Raw genomic sequence first — 22,747 nt, 5'->3', positions numbered from 1 at the left:
GACCACGCCCCTTTTTGCCTAAAAGCCCCTAAACCCATTGAAATAGCATTGGTGGTTTAAATTCGTTAGGCCCCGCCCCTTTGGGTCCAGAAGCCCAGAATACCATTCATAGTATAGACCTCGACATGGCTGAGGGTTGAGATACTTTTGGCCACGCCCCTTTTGCCTAGAAGCCCCTAAACCCATTGAAATAGCATTGGGGGTTTAAATTCGTTAGGCCCCGCCCCTTTGGGTCCAGAAGCCCAGAATACCATTCATAGTATAGACCTCGACATGGCTGAGGGTTGAGCTACTTTTGGCCACGCCCCTTTTGCCTAGATATCCCTAAACCTATTGAAATAGCATTGGGGGTTTAAATTCGTTAGGCCCCGCCCCTTTGGGTCCAGAAGCCCAGAATACCATTCATAGTATAGACCTCAACATGGCTGAGGGTTGACATACTTTTGGCCACGCCCCTTTTGCCAAGAAGCCCCTAAACCCATTGAAATAGCATTGGGGGTTTAAATTCGTTAGGCCCCACCCCTTTGGGTCCAGAAGCCCAGAATACCATTCATAGTATAGACCTCGACATGGCTGAGGGTTGACATACTTTTGGCCACGCTCCTTTTGCCAAGAAGCCCCTAAACCCATTGAAATAGCATTGGAGGTTTAAGATCGTTAGGCCCCGCCCCTTTGGGTCCAGAAGCCCAGAATACCATTCATAGTATAGAACTCGACATGGCTGAGGGTTGAGATACTTTTGGCCACGCCCCTTTGTCCTAGAAGCCCCTAAACCCATTGAAATAGCATTGGTGGTTTAAATTCGTTAGGCCCCGCCCCTTTGGGTCCAGAAGCCCAGAATACCATTCATAGTATAGACCTCGACATGGCTGAGGGTTGAGATACTTTTGACCACGCCCCTTTTTGCCTAAAAGCCCCTAAACCCATTGAAATAGCATTGGTGGTTTAAATTCGTTAGGCCCCGCCCCTTTGGGTCCAGAAGCCCAGAATACCATTCATAGTATAGACCTCGACATGGCTGAGGGTTGAGATACTTTTGGCCACGCCCCTTTTGCCAAGAAGCCCCTAAACCCTTTGAAATAGCATTGGAGGTTTAAGATCGTTAGGCCCCGCCCCTTTGGGTCCAGAAGCCCAGAATACCATTCATAGTATAGAACTCGACATGGCTGAGGGTTGAGATACTTTTGGCCACGCCCCTTTGTCCTAGAAGCCCCTAAACCCATTGAAATAGCATTGGTGGTTTAAATTCGTTAGGCCCCGCCCCTTTGGGTCCAGAAGCCCAGAATACCATTCATAGTATAGACCTCGACATGGCTGAGGGTTGAGATTCTTTTGGCCACGCCCCTTTTGCCTAAAAGCCCCTAAACCCATTGAAATAGCATTGGGGGTTTAAATTCGTTAGGCCCCGCCCCTTTGGGTCCAGAAGCCCAGAATACCATTCATAGTATAGAGCTCGACATGGCTGAGGGTTGAGATTCTTTCGGCCACGCCCCTTTTGCCTAAAAGCCACTAAACCCATTGAAATAGCATTGGGGGTTTAAATTCGTTAGGCCCCGCCCCTTTGGGTCTAGAAGCCCAGAATACCATTCATAGTATAGAGCTCGACATGGCTGAGGGTTGACATACTTTTGGCCACGCCCCTTTTGCCTAAAAGCCCCTAAACCTATTGAAATAGCATTGGGGGTTTAAATTCGTTAGGCCCCGCCCCTTTGGGTCCAGAAGCCCAGAATACCATTCATAGTATAGATCTCGACATGGCTGAGGGTTGAGATACTTTTGGCCACGCCCCTTTTGCCTAAAAGCCCCTAAACCCATTGAAATAGCATTGGGGGTTTAAATTCGTTAGGCCCCGCCCCTTTGGGTCCAGAAGCCCAGAATACCATTCATAGTATAGACCTCGACATGGCTGAGGGTTGACCTACTTTTGGCCACGCCCCTTTTGCCTAGAAGCCCCTAAACCCATTGAAATAGCATTGGGGGTTTAAATTTGTTAGGCCCCGCCCCTTTGGGTCCAGAAGCCCAGAATACCATTCATAGTATAGAACTCGACATGGCTGAGGGTTGAGATACTTTTGGCCACGCCCATTTTTCCTAGAAGCCCCTAAACCCATTGAAATAGCATTGGTGGTTTAAATTCGTTAGGCCCCGCCCCTTTGGGTCCAGAAGCCCAGAATACCATTCATAGTATAGACCTCGACATGGCTGAGGGTTGAGATACTTTTGTCCACGCCCCTTTTTGCCTAAAAGCCCCTAAACCCATTGAAATAGCATTGGGGGTTTAAATTCGTTAGGCCCCGCCCCTTTGGGTCCAGAAGCCCAGAATACCATTCATAGTATAGACCTCGACATGGCTGAGGGTTGACCTACTTTTGGCCACGCCCCTTTTGCCTAGAAGCCCCTAAACCCATTGAAATAGCATTGGGGGTTTAAATTCGTTAGGCCCCGCCCCTTTGGGTCCAGAAGCCCAGAATACCATTCATAGTATAGACCTCGACATGGCTGAGGGTTGAGATACTTTTGGCCACGCCCCTTTTGCCAAGAAGCCCCTAAACCCTTTGAAATAGCATTGGAGGTTTAAGATCGTTAGGCCCCGCCCCTTTGGGTCCAGAAGCCCAGAATACCATTCATAGTATAGAACTCGACATGGCTGAGGGTTGAGATACTTTTGGCCACGCCCCTTTGTCCTAGAAGCCCCTAAACCCATTGAAATAGCATTGGTGGTTTAAATTCGTTAGGCCCCGCCCCTTTGGGTCCAGAAGCCCAGAATACCATTCATAGTATAGACCTCGACATGGCTGAGGGTTGAGATTCTTTTGGCCACGCCCCTTTTGCCTAAAAGCCCCTAAACCCATTGAAATAGCATTGGGGGTTTAAATTCGTTAGGCCCCGCCCCTTTGGGTCCAGAAGCCCAGAATACCATTCATAGTATAGAGCTCGACATGGCTGAGGGTTGAGATTCTTTCGGCCACGCCCCTTTTGCCTAAAAGCCACTAAACCCATTGAAATAGCATTGGGGGTTTAAATTCGTTAGGCCCCGCCCCTTTGGGTCTAGAAGCCCAGAATACCATTCATAGTATAGAGCTCGACATGGCTGAGGGTTGACATACTTTTGGCCACGCCCCTTTTGCCTAAAAGCCCCTAAACCTATTGAAATAGCATTGGGGGTTTAAATTCGTTAGGCCCCGCCCCTTTGGGTCCAGAAGCCCAGAATACCATTCATAGTATAGATCTCGACATGGCTGAGGGTTGAGATACTTTTGGCCACGCCCCTTTTGCCTAAAAGCCCCTAAACCCATTGAAATAGCATTGGGGGTTTAAATTCGTTAGGCCCCGCCCCTTTGGGTCCAGAAGCCCAGAATACCATTCATAGTATAGACCTCGACATGGCTGAGGGTTGACCTACTTTTGGCCACGCCCCTTTTGCCTAGAAGCCCCTAAACCCATTGAAATAGCATTGGGGGTTTAAATTCGTTAGGCCCCGCCCCTTTGGGTCCAGAAGCCCAGAATACCATTCATAGTATAGAACTCGACATGGCTGAGGGTTGAGATACTTTTGGCCACGCCCATTTTTCCTAGAAGCCCCTAAACCCATTGAAATAGCATTGGTGGTTTAAATTCGTTAGGCCCCGCCCCTTTGGGTCCAGAAGCCCAGAATACCATTCATAGTATAGACCTCGACATGGCTGAGGGTTGAGATACTTTTGTCCACGCCCCTTTTTGCCTAAAAGCCCCTAAACCCATTGAAATAGCATTGGGGGTTTAAATTCGTTAGGCCCCGCCCCTTTGGGTCCAGAAGCCCAGAATACCATTCATAGTATAGACCTCGACATGGCTGAGGGTTGACCTACTTTTGGCCACGCCCCTTTTGCCTAGAAGCCCCTAAACCCATTGAAATAGCATTGGGGGTTTAAATTCGTTAGGCCCCGCCCCTTTGGGTCCAGAAGCCCAGAATACCATTCATAGTATAGAACTGGACATGGCTGAGGGTTGAGATACTTTTGGCCACGCCCTTTTTCCTAGAAGCCCCTAAACCCATTGAAATAGCATTGGTGGTTTAAATTCGTTAGGCCCCGCCCCTTTGGGTCCAGAAGCCCAGAATACCATTCATAGTATAGACCTCGACATGGCTGAGGGTTGAGATACTTTTGGCCACGCCCATTTTGCCTAGAAGCCCCTAAACCCATTGAAATAGCATTGGGGGTTTAAATTCGTTAGGCCCCGCCCCTTTGGGTCCAGAAGCCCAGAATACCATTCATAGTATAGACCTCGACATGGCTGAGGGTTGAACTACTTTTGGCCACGCCCCTTTTGCCTAGAAGCCCCTAAACCCATTGAAATAGCATTGGGGGTTTAAATTCGTTAGGCCCCGCCCCTTTGGGTCCAGAAGCCCAGAATACCATTCATAGTATAGACCTCGACATGGCTGAGGGTTGAGCTACTTTTGGCCACGCCCCTTTTGCCTAGATATCACTAAACCTATTGAAATAGCATTGGGGGTTTATATTCGTTAGGCCCCGCCCCTTTGGGTCCAGAAGCCCAGAATACCATTCATAGTATAGACCTCGACATGGCTGAGGGTTGAGATTCTTTTGGCCACGCCCCTTTTGCCTAAAAGCCCCTAAACCCATTGAAATGGCATTGGGGGTTTAAATTCGTTAGGCCCCGCCCCTTTGGGTCCAGAATCCCAGAATACCATTCATAGTATAGACCTCGACATGGCTGAGGGTTGACATACATTTGGCCACGCCCCTTTTGCCTAAAAGCCCCTAAACCCATTGAAATAGCATTGGGGGTTTAAATTCGTTAGGCCCCGCCCCTTTGTTTCCAGAAGCCCAGAATACCATTCATAGTATAGACCTCGACATGGCTGAGGGTTTAGCTACTTTTGGCCACGCCCCTTTTGCCTAGAAGCCCCTAAACCTATTGAAATAGCATTGGGGGTTTAAATTCGTTAGGCCCCGCCACTTTGGGTCCAGAAGCCCAGAATACCATTCATAGTATAGACCTCGACATGGCTGAGGGCTGAGATTCTTTTGGCCACGCCCCTTTTGCCTAAAAGCCCCTAAACCCATTGAAATAGCATTGGGGGTTTAAATTCGTTAGGCCCCGCCCCTTTGGGTCCAGAAGCCCAGAATACCATTCATAGTATAGACCTCGACATGGCTGAGGGTTGACCTACTTTTGGCCATGCCCCTTTTGCCTAGAAGCCCCTAAACCCATTGAAATAGCATTGGGGGTTTAAATTCGTTAGGCCCCGCCCCTTTGGGTCCAGAAGCCCAGAATACCATTCATAGTATAGAACTGGACATGGCTGAGGGTTTAGATACTTTTGGCCACGCCCCTTTTGCCTAAAAGCCCCTAAACCCATTGAAATAGCATTGGGGGTTTAAATTCGTTAGGCCCCGCCCCTTTGGGTCCAGAAGCCCAGAATACCATTCATAGTATAGACCTCGACATGGCTGAGGGTTGACCTACTTTTGGCCACGCCCCTTTTGCCTAGAAGCCCCTAAACCCATTGACATAGCATTGGGGGTTTAAATTCGTTAGGCCCCGCCCCTTTGGGTCCAGAAGCCCAGAATACCATTCATAGTATAGAACTGGACATGGCTGAGGGTTTAGATACTTTTGGCCAAGCCCCTTTTGCCTAAAAGCCCCTAAACCCATTGAAATAGCATTGGGGGTTTAAATTCGTTAGGCCCCGCCCCTTTGGGTCCAGAAGCCCAGAATACCATTCATAGTATAGACCTCGACATGGCTGAGGGTTGACATACTTTTGGCCACGCCCCTTTTGCCTAAAAGCCCCTAAACCCATTGAAATAGCATTGGGGGTTTAATTCGTTAGGCCCCGCCCCTTTGTTTCCAGAAGCCCAGAATACCATTCATAGTATAGACCTCGACATGGCTGAGGGTTGACCTACTTTGGCCACGCCCCTTTTGCCTAGAAGCCCCTAAACCCATTGAAGTAGCATTGGGGGTTTAAATTCGTTAGGCCCCGCCCCTTTGGGTCCAGAAGCCCAGAATACCATTCATAGTATAGAACTGGACATGGCTGAGGGTTGAGATACTTTTGGCCACGCCCCTTTTTCCTAGAAGCCCCTAAACCCATTGAAATAGCATTGGTGGTTTAAATTCGTTAGGCCCCGCCCCTTTGGGTCCAGAAGCCCAGAATACCATTCATAGTATAGACCTCGACATGGCTGAGGGTTGAGATACTTTTGACCACGCCCCTTTTTGCCTAAAAGCCCCTAAACCCATTGAAATAGCATTGGTGGTTTAAATTCGTTAGACCCCGCCCCTTTGGGTCCAGAAGCCCAGAATACCATTCATAGTATAGACCTCGACATGGCTGAGGGTTGACCTACTTTTGGCCACGCCCCTTTTGCCTAGAAGCCCCTAAACCCATTGAAATAGCATTGGGGGTTTAAATTCGTTAGGCCCCGCCCCTTTGGGTCCAGAAGCCGAGAATACCATTCATAGTATAGAACTGGACATGGCTGAGGGTTGAGATACTTTTGGCCACGCCCCTTTTTCCTAGAAGCCCCTAAACCCATTGAAATAGCATTGGTGGTTTAAATTCGTTAGGCCCCGCCCCTTTGGGTCCAGAAGCCCAGAATACCATTCATAGTATAGACCTCGACATGGCTGAGGGTTGACATACTTTTGGCCACGCCCCTTTTGCCTAGAAGCCCCTAAACCCATTGAAATAGCTTTGGGGGTTTAAAATCGTTAGGCCCCGCCCCTTTGGGTCCAGAAGCCCAGAATACCATTCATAGTATAGACCTCGACATGGCTGAGGGTTTAGCTACTTTTGGCCACGCCCCTTTTGCCTAGAAGCCCCTAAACCTATTGAAATAGCATTGGGGGTTTAATTTTGTTAGGCCCCGCCACTTTGGGTCCAGAAGCCCAGAATACCATTCATAGTATAGACCTCGACATGGCTGAGGGTTGAGATTCTTTTGGCCACGCCCCTTTTGCCTAAAAGCCCCTAAACCCATTGAAATAGCATTGGGGGTTTACATTCGTTAGGCCCCGCCCCTTTGGGTCCAGAAGCCCAGAATACCATTCATAGTATAGACCTCGACATGGCTGAGGGTTGACCTACTTTTGGCCACGCCCCTTTTGCCTAGAAGCCCCTAAACCCATTGAAATAGCATTGGGGGTTTAAATTCGTTAGGCCCCGCCCCTTTGGGTCCAGAAGCCCAGAATACCATTCATAGTATAGACCTCGACATGGCTGAGGGTTGACCTACTTTTGGCCACGCCCCTTTTGCCTAGAAGCCCCTAAACCCATTGAAATAGCATTGGGGGTTTAAATTCGTTAGGCCCCGCCCCTTTGGGTCCAGAAGCCCAGAATACCATTCATAGTATAGAACTGGACATGGCTGAGGGTTGAGATACTTTTGGCCACGCCCCTTTTTCCTAGAAGCCCCTAAACCCATTGAAATAGCATTGGTGGTTTAAATTCGTTAGGCCCCGCCCCTTTGGGTCCAGAAGCCCAGAATACCATTCATAGTATAGACCTCGACATGGCTGAGGGTTGAGATACTTTTGACCACGCCCCTTTTTGCCTAAAAGCCCCTAAACCCATTGAAATAGCATTGGTGGTTTAAATTCGTTAGGCCCCGCCCCATTGGGTCCAGAAGCCCAGAATACCATTCATAGTATAGACCTCGACATGGCTGAGGGTTGAGATAATTTTGGCCACGCCCCTTTTGCCTAGAAGCCCCTAAACCCATTGAAATAGCATTGGGGGTTTAAATTCGTTAGGCCCCGCCCCTTTGGGTCCAGAAGCCCATAATACCATTCATAGTATAGACCTCGACATGGCTGAGGGTTGACATACTTTTGGCCACGCCCCTTTTGGCAAGAAGCCCCTAAACCCATTGAAATAGCATTGGGGGTTTAAATTCGTTAGGCCCCGCCCCTTTGGGTCCAGAAGCCCAGAATACCATTCATAGTATAGACCTCGACATGGCTGAGGGTTGACCTACTTTTGGCCACGCCCCTTTTGCCTAGAAGCCCCTTAACCCATTGAAATAGCATTGGGGGTTTAAATTCGTTAGGCCCCGCCCCTTTGGGTCCAGAAGCCCAGAATACCATTCATAGTATAGAACTGGACATGGCTGAGGGTTGAGATACTTTTGGCCACGCCCCTTTTTCCTAGAAGCCCCTAAACCCATTGAAATAGCATTGGTGGTTTAAATTCGTTAGGCCCCGCCCCTTTGGGTCCAGAAGCCCAGAATACCATTCATAGTATAGACCTCGACATGGCTGAGGGTTGAGATACTTTTGACCACGCCCCTTTTTGCCTAAAAGCCCCTAAACCCATTGAAATAGCATTGGTGGTTTAAATTCGTTAGGCCCCGCCCCTTTGGGTCCAGAAGCCCAGAATACCATTCATAGTATAGACCTCGACATGGCTGAGGGTTGAGATACTTTTGGCCACGCCCCTTTTGCCTAGAAGCCCCTAAACCCATTGAAATTGCATTGGGGGTTTAAATTCGTTAGGCCCCGCCCCTTTGGGTCCAGAAGCCCAGAATACCATTCATAGTATAGACCTCGACATGGCTGAGGGTTGACATACTTTTGGCCACGCCCCTTTTGCCAAGAAGCCCCTAAACCCATTGAAATAGCATTGGGGGTTTAAATTCGTTAGGCCCCACCCCTTTGGGTCGAGAAGCCCAGAATACCATTCATAGTATAGACCTCGACATGGCTGAGGGTTGACATACTTTTGGCCACGCCCCTTTTGCCAAGAAGCCCCAAAACCCATTGAAATAGCATTGGAGGTTTAAGATCGTTAGGCCCCGCCCCTTTGGATCCAGAAGCCCAGAATACCATTCATAGTATAGAACTCGACATGGCTGAGGGTTGAGATACTTTTGGCCACGCCCCTTTGTCCTAGAAGCCCCTAAACCCATTGAAATAGCATTGGTGGTTTAAATTCGTTAGGCCCCGCCCCTTTGGGTCCAGAAGCCCAGAATACCATTCATAGTATAGACCTCGACATGGCTGAGGGTTGAGATACTTTTGACCACGCCCCTTTTTGCCTAAAAGCCCCTAAACCCATTGAAATAGCATTGGTGGTTTAAATTCGTTAGGCCCCGCCCCTTTGGGTCCAGAAGCCCAGAATACCATTCATAGTATAGACCTCGACATGGCTGAGGGTTGAGATACTTTTGGCCACGCCCCTTTTGCCAAGAAGCCCCTAAACCCTTTGAAATAGCATTGGAGGTTTAAGATCGTTAGGCCCCGCCCCTTTGGGTCCAGAAGCCCAGAATACCATTCATAGTATAGAACTCGACATGGCTGAGGGTTGAGATACTTTTGGCCATTCCCCTTTGTCCTAGAAGCCCCTAAACCCATTGAAATAGCATTGGTGGTTTAAATTCGTTAGGCCCCGCCCCTTTGGGTCCAGAAGCCCAGAATACCATTCATAGTATAGACCTCGACATGGCTGAGGGTTGAGATTCTTTTGGCCACGCCCCTTTTGCCTAAAAGCCCCTAAACCCATTGAAATAGCATTGGGGGTTTAAATTCGTTAGGCCCCGCCCCTTTGGGTCCAGAAGCCCAGAATACCATTCATAGTATAGAGCTCGACATGGCTGAGGGTTGAGATTCTTTCGGCCACGCCCCTTTTGCCTAAAAGCCCCTAAACCCATTGAAATAGCATTGGGGGTTTAAATTCGTTAGGCCCCGCCCCTTTGGGTCTAGAAGCCCAGAATACCATTCATAGTATAGAGCTCGACATGGCTGAGGGTTGACATACTTTTGGCCACGCCCCTTTTGCCTAAAAGCCCCTAAACCCATTGAAATAGCATTGGGGGTTTAAATTCGTTAGGCCCCGCCCCTTTGGGTCCAGAAGCCCAGAATACCATTCATAGTATAGACCTCGACATGGCTGAGGGTTGAGATACTTTTGGCCACGCCCCTTTTGCCTAAAAGCCCCTAAACCCATTGAAATAGCATTGGGGGTTTAAATTCGTTAGGCCCCGCCCCTTTGGGTCCAGAAGCCCAGAATACCATTCATAGTATAGACCTCGACATGGCTGAGGGTTGACCTACTTTTGGCCACGCCCCTTTTGCCTAGAAGCCCCTAAACCCATTGAAATAGCATTGGGGGTTTAAATTCGTTAGGCCCCGCCCCTTTGGGTCCAGAAGCCCAGAATACCATTCATAGTATAGAACTCGACATGGCTGAGGGTTGAGATACTTTTGGCCACGCCCATTTTTCCTAGAAGCCCCTAAACCCATTGAAATAGCATTGGTGGTTTAAATTCGTTAGGCCCCGCCCCTTTGGGTCCAGAAGCCCAGAATACCATTCATAGTATAGACCTCGACATGGCTGAGGGTTGAGATACTTTTGTCCACGCCCCTTTTTGCCTAAAAGCCCCTAAACCCATTGAAATAGCATTGGGGGTTTAAATTCGTTAGGCCCCGCCCCTTTGGGTCCAGAAGCCCAGAATACCATTCATAGTATAGACCTCGACATGGCTGAGGGTTGACCTACTTTTGGCCACGCCCCTTTTGCCTAGAAGCCCCTAAACCCATTGAAATAGCATTGGGGGTTTAAATTCGTTAGGCCCCGCCCCTTTGGGTCCAGAAGCCCAGAATACCATTCATAGTATAGAACTGGACATGGCTGAGGGTTGAGATACTTTTGGCCACGCCCCTTTTTCCTAGAAGCCCCTAAACCCATTGAAATAGCATTGGTGGTTTAAATTCGTTAGGCCCCGCCCCTTTGGGTCCAGAAGCCCAGAATACCATTCATAGTATAGACCTCGACATGGCTGAGGGTTGAGATACTTTTGGCCACGCCTATTTTGCCTAGAAGCCCCTAAACCCATTGAAATAGCATTGGGGGTTTAAATTCGTTAGGCCCCGCCCCTTTGGGTCCAGAAGCCCAGAATACCATTCATAGTATAGACCTCGACATGGCTGAGGGTTGAACTACTTTTGGCCACGCCCCTTTTGCCTAGAAGCCCCTAAACCCATTGAAATAGCATTGGGGGTTTAAATTCGTTAGGCCCCGCCCCTTTGGGTCCAGAAGCCCAGAATACCATTCATAGTATAGACCTCGACATGGCTGAGGGTTGAGCTACTTTTGGCCACGCCCCTTTTGCCTAGATATCCCTAAACCTATTGAAATAGCATTGGGGGTTTATATTCGTTAGGCCCCGCCCCTTTGGGTCCAGAAGCCCAGAATACCATTCATAGTATAGACCTCGACATGGCTGAGGGTTGAGATTCTTTTGGCCACGCCCCTTTTGCCTAAAAGCCCCTAAACCCATTGAAATGGCATTGGGGGTTTAAATTCGTTAGGCCCCGCCCCTTTGGGTCCAGAATCCCAGAATACCATTCATAGTATAGACCTCGACATGGCTGAGGGTTGACATACATTTGGCCACGCCCCTTTTTCCTAAAAGCCCCTAAACCCATTGAAATAGCATTGGGGGTTTAAATTCGTTAGGCCCCGCCCCTTTGTTTCCAGAAGCCCAGAATACCATTCATAGTATAGACCTCGACATGGCTGAGGGTTTAGCTACTTTTGGCCACGCCCCTTTTGCCTAGAAGCCCCTAAACCTATTGAAATAGCATTGGGGGTTTAAATTCGTTAGGCCCCGCCACTTTGGGTCCAGAAGCCCAGAATACCATTCATAGTATAGACCTCGACATGGCTGAGGGTTGAGATTCTTTTGGCCACGCCCCTGTTGCCTAAAAGCCCCTAAACCCATTGAAATAGCATTGGAAGTTTAAATTCGTTAGGCCCCGCCCCTTTGGGTCCAGAAGCCCAGAATACCATTCATAGTATAGACCTCGACATGGCTGAGGGTTGACCTACTTTTGGCCATGCCCCTTTTGCCTAGAAGCCCCTAAACCCATTGAAATAGCATTGGGGGTTTAAATTCGTTAAACCCCGCCCCTTTGGGTCCAGAAGCCCAGAATACCATTCATAGTATAGAACTGGACATGGCTGAGGGTTTAGATACTTTTGGCCACGCCCCTTTTGCCTAAAAGCCCCTAAACCCATTGAAATAGCATTGGGGGTTTAAATTCGTTAGGCCCCGCCCCTTTGGGTCCAGAAGCCCAGAATACCATTCATAGTATAGACCTCGACATGGCTGAGGGTTGACCTACTTTTGGCCACGCCCCTTTTGCCTAGAAGCCCCTAAACCCATTGACATAGCATTGGGGGTTTAAATTCGTTAGGCCCCGCCCCTTTGGGTCCAGAAGCCCAGAATACCATTCATAGTATAGAACTGGACATGGCTGAGGGTTTAGATACTTTTGGCCAAGCCCCTTTTGCCTAAAAGCCCCTAAACCCATTGAAATAGCATTGGGGGTTTAAATTCGTTAGGCCCCGCCCCTTTGGGTCCAGAAGCCCAGAATACCATTCATAGTATAGACCTCGACATGGCTGAGGGTTGACATACTTTTGGCCACGCCCCTTTTGCCTAAAAGCCCCTAAACCCATTGAAATAGCATTGGGGGTTTAATTCGTTAGGCCCCGCGCCTTTGTTTCCAGAAGCCCAGAATACCATTCATAGTATAGACCTCGACATGTCTGAGGGTTGAGATACTTTTGGCCACGCCCCTTTTGCCTAGAAGCCCCTAAACCCATTGAAATAGCATTGGGGGTTTAAATTCGTTAGGCCCCGCCCCTTTGGGTCCAGAAGCCCAGAATACCATTCATAGTATAGAACTGGACATGGCTGAGGGTTTAGATACTTTTGGCCAAGCCCCTTTTGCCTAAAAGCCCCTAAACCCATTGAAATAGCATTGGGGGTTTAAATTCGTTAGGCCCCGCCCCTTTGGGTCCAGAAGCCCAGAATACCATTCATAGTATAGACCTCGACATGGCTGAGGGTTGACATACTTTTGGCCACGCCCCTTTTGCCTAAAAGCCCCTAAACCCATTGAAATAGCATTGGGGGTTTAATTCGTTAGGCCCCGCCCCTTTGTTTCCAGAAGCCCAGAATACCATTCATAGTATAGACCTCGACATGTCTGAGGGTTGACCTACTTTTGGCCACGCCCCTTTTGCCTAGAAGCCCCTAAACCCATTGAAATAGCATTGGGGGTTTAAATTCGTTAGGCCCCGCCCCTTTGGGTCCAGAAGCCCAGAATACCATTCATAGTATAGAACTGGACATGGCTGAGGGTTGAGATACTTTTGGCCACGCCCCTTTTTCCTAGAAGCCCCTAAACCCATTGAAATAGCATTGGTGGTTTAAATTCGTTAGGCCCCGCCCCTTTGGGTCCAGAAGCCCAGAATACCATTCATAGTATAGACCTCGACATGGCTGAGGGTTGAGATACTTTTGACCACGCCCCTTTTTGCCTAAAAGCCCCTAAACCCATTGAAATAGCATTGGTGGTTTAAATTCGTTAGACCCCGCCCCTTTGGGTCCAGAAGCCCAGAATACCATTCATAGTATAGACCTCGACATGGCTGAGGGTTGACCTACTTTTGGCCACGCCCCTTTTGCCTAGAAGCCCCTAAACCCATTGAAATAGCATTGGGGGTTTAAATTCGTTAGGCCCCGCCCCTTTGGGTCCAGAAGCCCAGAATACCATTCATAGTATAGAACTGGACATGGCTGAGGGTTTAGATACTTTTGGCCACGCCCCTTTTGCCTAGAAGCCCCTAAACCCATTGAAATAGCATTGGTGGTTTAAATTCGTTAGGCCCCGCCCCTTTTGGTCCAGAAGCCCAGAATACCATTCATAGTATAGACCTCGACATGGCTGAGGGTTGACATACTTTTGGCCACGCCCCTTTTGCCTAGAAGCCCCTAAACCCATTGAAATAGCTTTGGGGGTTTAAAATCGTTAGGCCCCGCCCCTTTGGGTCCAGAAGCCCAGAATACCATTCATAGTATAGACCTCGACATGGCTGAGGGTTTAGCTACTTTTGGCCACGCCCCTTTTGCCTAGAAGCCCCTAAACCTATTGAAATAGCATTGGGGGTTTAATTTTGTTAGGCCCCGCCACTTTGGGTCCAGAAGCCCAGAATACCATTCATAGTATAGACCTCGACATGGCTGAGGGTTGAGATTCTTTTGGCCACGCCCCTTTTGCCTAAAAGCCCCTAAACCCATTGAAATAGCATTGGGGGTTTACATTCGTTAGGCCCCGCCCCTTTGGGTCCAGAAGCCCAGAATACCATTCATAGTATAGACCTCGACATGGCTGAGGGTTGACCTACTTTTGGCCACGCCCCTTTTGCCTAGAAGCCCCTAAACCCATTGAAATAGCATTGGGGGTTTAAATTCGTTAGGCCCCGCCCCTTTGGGTCCAGAAGCCCAGAATACCATTCATAGTATAGACCTCGACATGGCTGAGGGTTGACCTACTTTTGGCCACGCCCCTTTTGCCTAGAAGCCCCTAAACCCATTGAAATAGCATTGGGGGTTTAAATTCGTTAGGCCCCGCCCCTTTGGGTCCAGAAGCCCAGAATACCATTCATAGTATAGAACTGGACATGGCTGAGGGTTGAGATACTTTTGGCCACGCCCCTTTTTCCTAGAAGCCCCTAAACCCATTGAAATAGCATTGGTGGTTTAAATTCGTTAGGCCCCGCCCCTTTGGGTCCAGAAGCCCAGAATACCATTCATAGTATAGACCTCGACATGGCTGAGGGTTGAGATACTTTTGACCACGCCCCTTTTTGCCTAAAAGCCCCTAAACCCATTGAAATAGCATTGGTGGTTTAAATTCGTTAGGCCCCGCCCCATTGGGTCCAGAAGCCCAGAATACCATTCATAGTATAGACCTCGACATGGCTGAGGGTTGAGATAATTTTGGCCACGCCCCTTTTGCCTAGAAGCCCCTAAACCCATTGAAATAGCATTGGGGGTTTAAATTCGTTAGGCCCCGCCCCTTTGGGTCCAGAAGCCCATAATACCATTCATAGTATAGACCTCGACATGGCTGAGGGTTGACATACTTTTGGCCACGCCCCTTTTGGCAAGAAGCCCCTAAACCCATTGAAATAGCATTGGGGGTTTAAATTCGTTAGGCCCCGCCCCTTTGGGTCCAGAAGCCCAGAATACCATTCATAGTATAGACCTCGACATGGCTGAGGGTTGACCTACTTTTGGCCACGCCCCTTTTGCCTAGAAGCCCCTTAACCCATTGAAATAGCATTGGGGGTTTAAATTCGTTAGGCCCCACCCCTTTGGGTCCAGAAGCCCAGAATACCATTCATAGTATAGAACTGGACATGGCTGAGGGTTGAGATACTTTTGGCCACGCCCCTTTTTCCTAGAAGCCCCTAAACCCATTGAAATAGCATTGGTGGTTTAAATTCGTTAGGCCCCGCCCCTTTGGGTCCAGAAGCCCAGAATACCATTCATAGTATAGACCTCGACATGGCTGAGGGTTGAGATACTTTTGACCACGCCCCTTTTTGCCTAAAAGCCCCTAAACCCATTGAAATAGCATTGGTGGTTTAAATTCGTTAGGCCCCGCCCCTTTGGGTCCAGAAGCCCAGAATACCATTCATAGTATAGACCTCGACATGGCTGAGGGTTGAGATACTTTTGGCCACGCCCCTTTTGCCTAGAAGCCCCTAAACCCATTGAAATAGCATTGGGGGTTTAAATTCGTTAGGCCCCGCCCCTTTGGGTCCAGAAGCCCAGAATACCATTCATAGTATAGACCTCGACATGGCTGAGGGTTGAGCTACTTTTGGCCACGCCCCTTTTGCCTAGATATCCCTAAACCTATTGAAATAGCATTGGGGGTTTAAATTCGTTAGGCCCCGCCCCTTTGGGTCCAGAAGCCCAGAATACCATTCATAGTATAGACCTCGACATGGCTGAGGGTTGACATACTTTTGGCCACGCCCCTTTTGCCAAGAAGCCCCTAAACCCATTGAAATAGCATTGGGGGTTTAAATTCGTTAGGCCCCACCCCTTTGGGTCCAGAAGCCCAGAATACCATTCATAGTATAGACCTCGACATGGCTGAGGGTTGACATACTTTTGGCCACGCCCCTTTTGCCAAGAAGCCCCTAAACCCATTGAAATAGCATTGGAGGTTTAAGATCGTTAGGCCCCGCCCCTTTGGGTCCAGAAGCCCAGAATACCATTCATAGTATAGAACTCGACATGGCTGAGGGTTGAGATACTTTTGGCCACGCCCCTTTGTCCTAGAAGCCCCTAAACCCATTGAAATAGCATTGGTGGTTTAAATTCGTTAGGCCCCGCCCCTTTGGGTCCAGAAGCCCAGAATACCATTCATAGTATAGACCTCGACATGGCTGAGGGTTGAGATACTTTTGACCACGCCCCTTTTTGCCTAAAAGCCCCTAAACCCATTGAAATAGCATTGGTGGTTTAAATTCGTTAGGCCCCGCCCCTTTGGGTCCAGAAGCCCAGAATACCATTCATAGTATAGACCTCGACATGGCTGAGGGTTGAGATACTTTTGGCCACGCCCCTTTTGCCAAGAAGCCCCTAAACCCTTTGAAATAGCATTGGAGGTTTAAGATCGTTAGGCCCCGCCCCTTTGGGTCCAGAAGCCCAGAATACCATTCATAGTATAGAACTCGACATGGCTGAGTGTTGAGATACTTTTGGCCACGCCCCTTTGTCCTAGAAGCCCCTAAACCCATTGAAATAGCATTGGTGGTTTAAATTCGTTAGGCCCCGCCCCTTTGGGTCCAGAAGCCCAGAATACCATTCATAGTATAGACCTCGACATGGCTGAGGGTTGAGATTCTTTTGGCCACGCCCCTTTTGCCTAAAAGCCCCTAAACCCATTGAAATAGCATTGGGGGTTTAAATTCGTTAGGCCCCGCCCCTTTGGGTCCAGAAGCCCAGAATACCATTCATAGTATAGAGCTCGACATGGCTGAGGGTTGAGATTCTTTCGGCCACGCCCCTTTTGCCTAAAAGCCCCTAAACCCATTGAAATAGCATTGGGGGTTTAAATTCGTTAGGCCCCGCCCCTTTGGGTCTAGAAGCCCAGAATACCATTCATAGTATAGAGCTCGACATGGCTGAGGGTTGACATACTTTTGGCCACGCCCCTTTTGCCTAAAAGCCCCTAAACCCATTGAAATAGCATTGGGGGTTTAAATTCGTTAGGCCCCGCCCCTTTGTTTCCAGAAGCCCAGAATACCATTCATAGTATAGACCTCGACATGGCTGAGGGTTGACCTACTTTTGGCCACGCCCCTTTTGCCTAAAAGCCCCTTAACCCATTGAAATAGCATTGGGGGTTTAAATTAGTTAGGCCCCGCCCCTTTGGGTCCAGAAGCCCAGAATACCATTCATAGTATAGAACTGGACATGGCTGAGGGTTGAGATACTTTTGGCCACGCCCCTTTTTCCTAGAAGCCCCTAAGCCCATTGAAATAGCATTGGTGGTTTAAATTCGTTAGGCCCCGCCCCTTTGGGTCCAGAAGCCCAGAATACAATTCATAGTATAGACCTCGACATGGCTGAGGGTTGAGATACTTTTGACCACGCCCCTTTTTGCCTAAAAGCCCCTAAACCCATTGAAATAGCATTGGTGGTTTAAATTCGTTAGGCCCCGCCCCTTTGGGTCCAGAAGCCCAGAATACCATTCATAGTATAGACCTCGACATGGCTGAGGGTTGAACTACTTTTGGCCACGCCCCTTTTGCCTAGAAGCCCCTAAACCTATTGAAATAGCATTGGGGGTTTAAATTCGTTAGGCCCCGCCCCTTTGGGTCCAGAAGCCCAGAATACCATCCATAGTATAGACCTCGACATGGCTGAGGGTTGAGCTACTTTTGGCCACGCCCCTTTTGCCTAGATATCCCTAAACCTATTGAAAAAGCATTGGGGGTTTAAATTCGTTAGGCCCCGCCCCTTTGGGTCCAGAAGCCCAGAATACCATTCATAGTATAGACCTCGACATGGCTGAGGGTTGACATACTTTTGGCCACGCCCCTTTTGCCAAGAAGCCCCTAAACCCATTGAAATAGCATTGGGGGTTTAAATTCGTTAGGCCCCACCCCTTTGGGTCCAGAAGCCCAGAATACCATTCATAGTATAGACCTCGACATGGCTGAGGGTTGACATACTTTTGGCCAATCCCCTTTTGCCAAGAAGCCCCTAAACCCATTGAAATAGCATTGGAGGTTTAAGATCGTTAGGCCCCGCCCCTTTGGGTCCAGAAGCCCAGAATACCATTCATAGTATAGAACTCGACATGGCTGAGGGTTGATATACTTTTGGCCACGCCCCTTTGTCCTAGAAGCCCCTAAACCCATTGAAATAGCATTGGGGGTTTAAATTCATTAGGCCCCGCCCCTTTGGGTCCAGAAGCCCAGAATACCATTCATAGTATAGAGCTCGACATGGCTGAGGGTTGAGATTCTTTTGGCCACGCCCCTTTTGCCTAAAAGCCCCTAAACCCATTGAAATAGCATTGGGGGTTTAAATTCGTTAGGCCCCGCCCCTTTGGGTCCAGAAGCCCAGAATACCATTCATAGTATAGAGCTCGACATGGCTGAGGGTTGACATACTTTTGGCCACGCCCCTTTTGCCTAAAAGCCCCTAAACCCATTGAAATAGCATTGGGGGTTTAAATTCGTTAGGCCCCGCCCCTTTGTTTCCAGAAGCCCAGAATACCATTCATAGTATAGACCTCGACATGGCTGAGGGTTGACATACTTTTGGCCACGCCCCTTTTGCCTAAAAGCCCCTAAACCCATTGAAATAGCATTGGGGGTTTAAATTCGTTAGGCCCCGCCCCTTTGTTTCCAGAAGCCCAGAATACCATTCATAGTATAGACCTCGACATGGCTGGGGGTTGACATACTTTTGGCCACGCCCCTTTTGCCTAGAAGCCCCTAAACCCATTGAAATAGCTTTGGGGGTTTAAAATCGTTAGGCCCCGCCCCTTTGGGTCCAGAAGCCCAAAATACCATTCATACTATAGACCTCGACATGGCTGAGGGTTTAGCTACTTTTGGCCACGCCCCTTTTGCCTAGAAGCCCCTAAACCTATTGAAATAGCATTGGGGGTTTAATTTTGTTAGGCCCCGCCACTTTGGGTCCAGAAGCCCAGAATACCATTCATAGTATAGACCTCGACATGGCTGAGGGTTGAGATTCTTTTGGCCACGCCCCTTTTGCCTAAAAGCCCCTAAACCCATTGAAATAGCATTGGGGGTTTACATTCGTTAGGCCCCGCCCCTTTGGGTCCAGAAGCCCAGAATACCATTCATAGTATAGACCTCGACATGGCTGAGGGTTGACCTACTTTTGGCCACGCCCCTTTTGCCTAGAAGCCCCTAAACCCATTGAAATAGCATTGGGGGTTTAAATTCGTTAGGCCCCGCCCCTTTGGGTCCAGAAGCCCAGAATACCATTCATACTATAGACCTCGACATGGCTGAGGGTTGACCTACTTTTGGCCACGCCCCTTTTGCCTAGAAGCCCCTAAACCCATTGAAATAGCATTGGGGGTTTAAATTCGTTAGGCCCCGCCCCTTTGGGTCCAGAAGCCCAGAATACCATTCATAGTATAGAACTGGACATGGCTGAGGGTTGAGATACTTTTGGCCACGCCCCTTTTTCCTAGAAGCCCCTAAACCCATTGAAATAGCATTGGTGGTTTAAATTCGTTAGGCCCCGCCCCTTTGGGTCCAGAAGCCCAGAATACCATTCATAGTATAGACCTCGACATGGCTGAGGGTTGAGATACTTTTGACCACGCCCCTTTTTGCCTAAAAGCCCCTAAACCCATTGAAATAGCATTGGTGGTTTAAATTCGTTAGGCCCCGCCCCATTGGGTCCAGAAGCCCAGAATACCATTCATAGTATAGACCTCGACATGGCTGAGGGTTGAGATCATTTTGGCCACGCCCCTTTTGCCTAGAAGCCCCTAAACCCATTGAAATAGCATTGGGGGTTTAAATTCGTTAGGCCCTGCCCCTTTGTTTCCAGAAGCCCAGAATACCATTCATAGTATAGACCTCGACATGGCTGAGGGTTGACCTACTTTTGGCCACGCCCCTTTTGCCTAAAAGCCCCTTAACCCATTGAAATAGCATTGGGGGTTTAAATTAGTTAGGCCCCGCCCCTTTGGGTCCAGAAGCCCAGAATACCATTCATAGTATAGACCTCGACATGGCTGAGGGTTGACCTACTTTTGGCCACGCCCCTTTTGCCTAGAAGCCCCTAAACCCATTGAAATAGCATTGGGGGTTTAAATTCGTTAGGCCCCGCCCCTTTGGGTCCAGAAGCCCAGAATACCATTCATAGTATAGAACTGGACATGGCTGAGGGTTGAGATACTTTTGGCCACGCCCCTTTTTCCTAGAAGCCCCTAAACCCATTGAAATAGCATTGGGGGTTTAAATTCGTTAGGCCCCGCCCCTTTGGGTCCAGAAGCCCAGAATACCATTCATAGTATAGACCTCGACATGGCTGAGGGTTGAGATACTTTTGACCACGCCCCTTTTTGCCTAAAAGCCCCTAAACCCATTGAAATAGCATTGGTGGTTTAAATTCGTTAGGCCCCGCCCCATTGGGTCCAGAAGCCCAGAATACCATTCATAGTATAGACCTCGACATGGCTGAGGGTTGAGATAATTTTGGCCACGCCCCTTTTGCCTAGAAGCCCCTAAACCCATTGAAATAGCATTGGGGGTTTAAATTCGTTAGGCCCCGCCCCTTTGGGTCCAGAAGCCCAGAATACCATTCATAGTATAGACCTCGACATGGCTGAGGGTTGAGCTACTTTTGGCCACGCCCCTTTTGCCTAGATATCCCTAAACCTATTGAAATAGCATTGGGGGTTTAAATTCGTTAGGCCCCGCCCCTTTGGGTCCAGAAGCCCAGAATACCATTCATAGTATAGACCTTGACATGGCTGAGGGTTGACAATATTTTGGCCACGCCCCTTTTGCCAAGAAGCCCCTAAACCCATTGAAATAGCATTGGGGGTTTAAATTCGTTAGGCCCCACCCCTTTGGGTCCAGAAGCCCAGAATACCATTCATAGTATAGACCTCGACATGGCTGAGGGTTGACATACTTTTGGCCACGCCCCTTTTGCCAAGAAGCCCCTAAACCCATTGAAATAGCATTGGAGGTTTAAGATCGTTAGGCCCCGCCCCTTTGGGTCCAGAAGCCCAGAATACCATTCATAGTATAGAACTCGACATGGCTGAGGGTTGATATACTTTTGGCCACGCCCCTTTGTCCTAGAAGCCCCTAAACCCATTGAAATAGCATTGGGGGTTTAAATTCATTAGGCCCCGCCCCTTTGGGTCCAGAAGCCCAGAATACCATTCATAGTATAGAGCTCGACATGGCTGAGGGTTGAGATTCTTTTGGCCACGCCCCTTTTGCCTAAAAGCCCCTAAACCCATTGAAATAGCATTGGGGGTTTAAATTCGTTAGGCCCCGCCCCTTTGGGTCCAGAAGCCCAGAATACCATTCATAGTATAGAGCTCGACATGGCTGAGGGTTGACATACTTTTGGCCACGCCCCTTTTGCCTAAAAGCCCCTAAACCCATTGAAATAGCATTGGGGGTTTAAATTCGTTAGGCCCCGCCCCTTTGTTTCCAGAAGCCCAGAATACCATTCATAGTATAGACCTCGACATGGCTGAGGGTTGACCTACTTTTGGCCACGCCCCTTTTGCCTAGAAGCCCCTTAACCCATTGAAATAGCATTGGGGGTTTAAATTCGTTAGGCCCCGCCCCTTTGGGTCCAGAAGCCCATAATACCATTCATAGTATAGACCTCGACATGGCTGAGGGTTGACATACTTTTGGCCACGCCCCTTTTGGCAAGAAGCCCCTAAACCCATTGAAATAGCATTGGGGGTTTAAATTCGTTAGGCCCCGCCCCTTTGGGTCCAGAAGCCCAGAATACCATTCATAGTATAGACCTCGACATGGCTGAGGGTTGACCTACTTTTGGCCACGCCCCTTTTGCCTAAAAGCCCCTAAACCCATTGAAATAGCATTGGTGGTTTAAATTCGTTAGGCCCCGCCCCTTTGGGTCCAGAAGCCCAGAATACCATTCATAGTATAGACCTCGACATGGCTGAGGGTTGACATACTTTTGGCCACGCCCCTTTTGCCAAGAAGCCCCTAAACCCATTGAAATAGCATTGGAGGTTTAAGATCGTTAGGCCCCGCCCCTTTGGGTCCAGAAGCCCAGAATACCATTCATAGTATAGAACTCGACATGGCTGAGGGTTGAGATACTTTTGGCCACGCCCCTTTGTCCTAGAAGCCCCTAAACCCATTGAAATAGCATTGGTGGTTTAAATTCGTTAGGCCCCGCCCCTTTGGGTCCAGAAGCCCAGAATACCATTCATAGTATAGACCTCGACATGGCTGAGGGTTGAGATTCTTTTGGCCACGCCCCTTTTGCCTAAAAGCCCCTAAACCCATTGAAATAGCATTGGGGGTTTAAATTCGTTAGGCCCCGCCCCTTTGGGTCCAGAAGCCCAGAATACCATTCATAGTATAGAGCTCGACATGGCTGAGGGTTGAGATTCTTTTGGCCACGCCCCTTTTGCCTAAAAGCCCCTAAACCCATTGAAATAGCATTGGGGGTTTAAATTCGTTAGGCCCCGCCCCTTTGGGTCCAGAAGCCCAGAATACCATTCATAGTATAGACCTTGACATGGCTGAGGGTTGACAATATTTTGGCCACGCCCCTTTTGCCAAGAAGCCCCTAAACCCATTGAAATAGCATTGGGGGTTTAAATTCGTTAGGCCCCACCCCTTTGGGTCCAGAAG

Source organism: Crinia signifera, chromosome 3, assembly GCF_055691185.1.
Source record: "Crinia signifera chromosome 3, ASM5569118v1, whole genome shotgun sequence".
NCBI lineage: Eukaryota > Metazoa > Chordata > Amphibia > Anura > Myobatrachidae > Crinia > Crinia signifera.
This window is presented reverse-complemented; position numbering follows the sequence as displayed.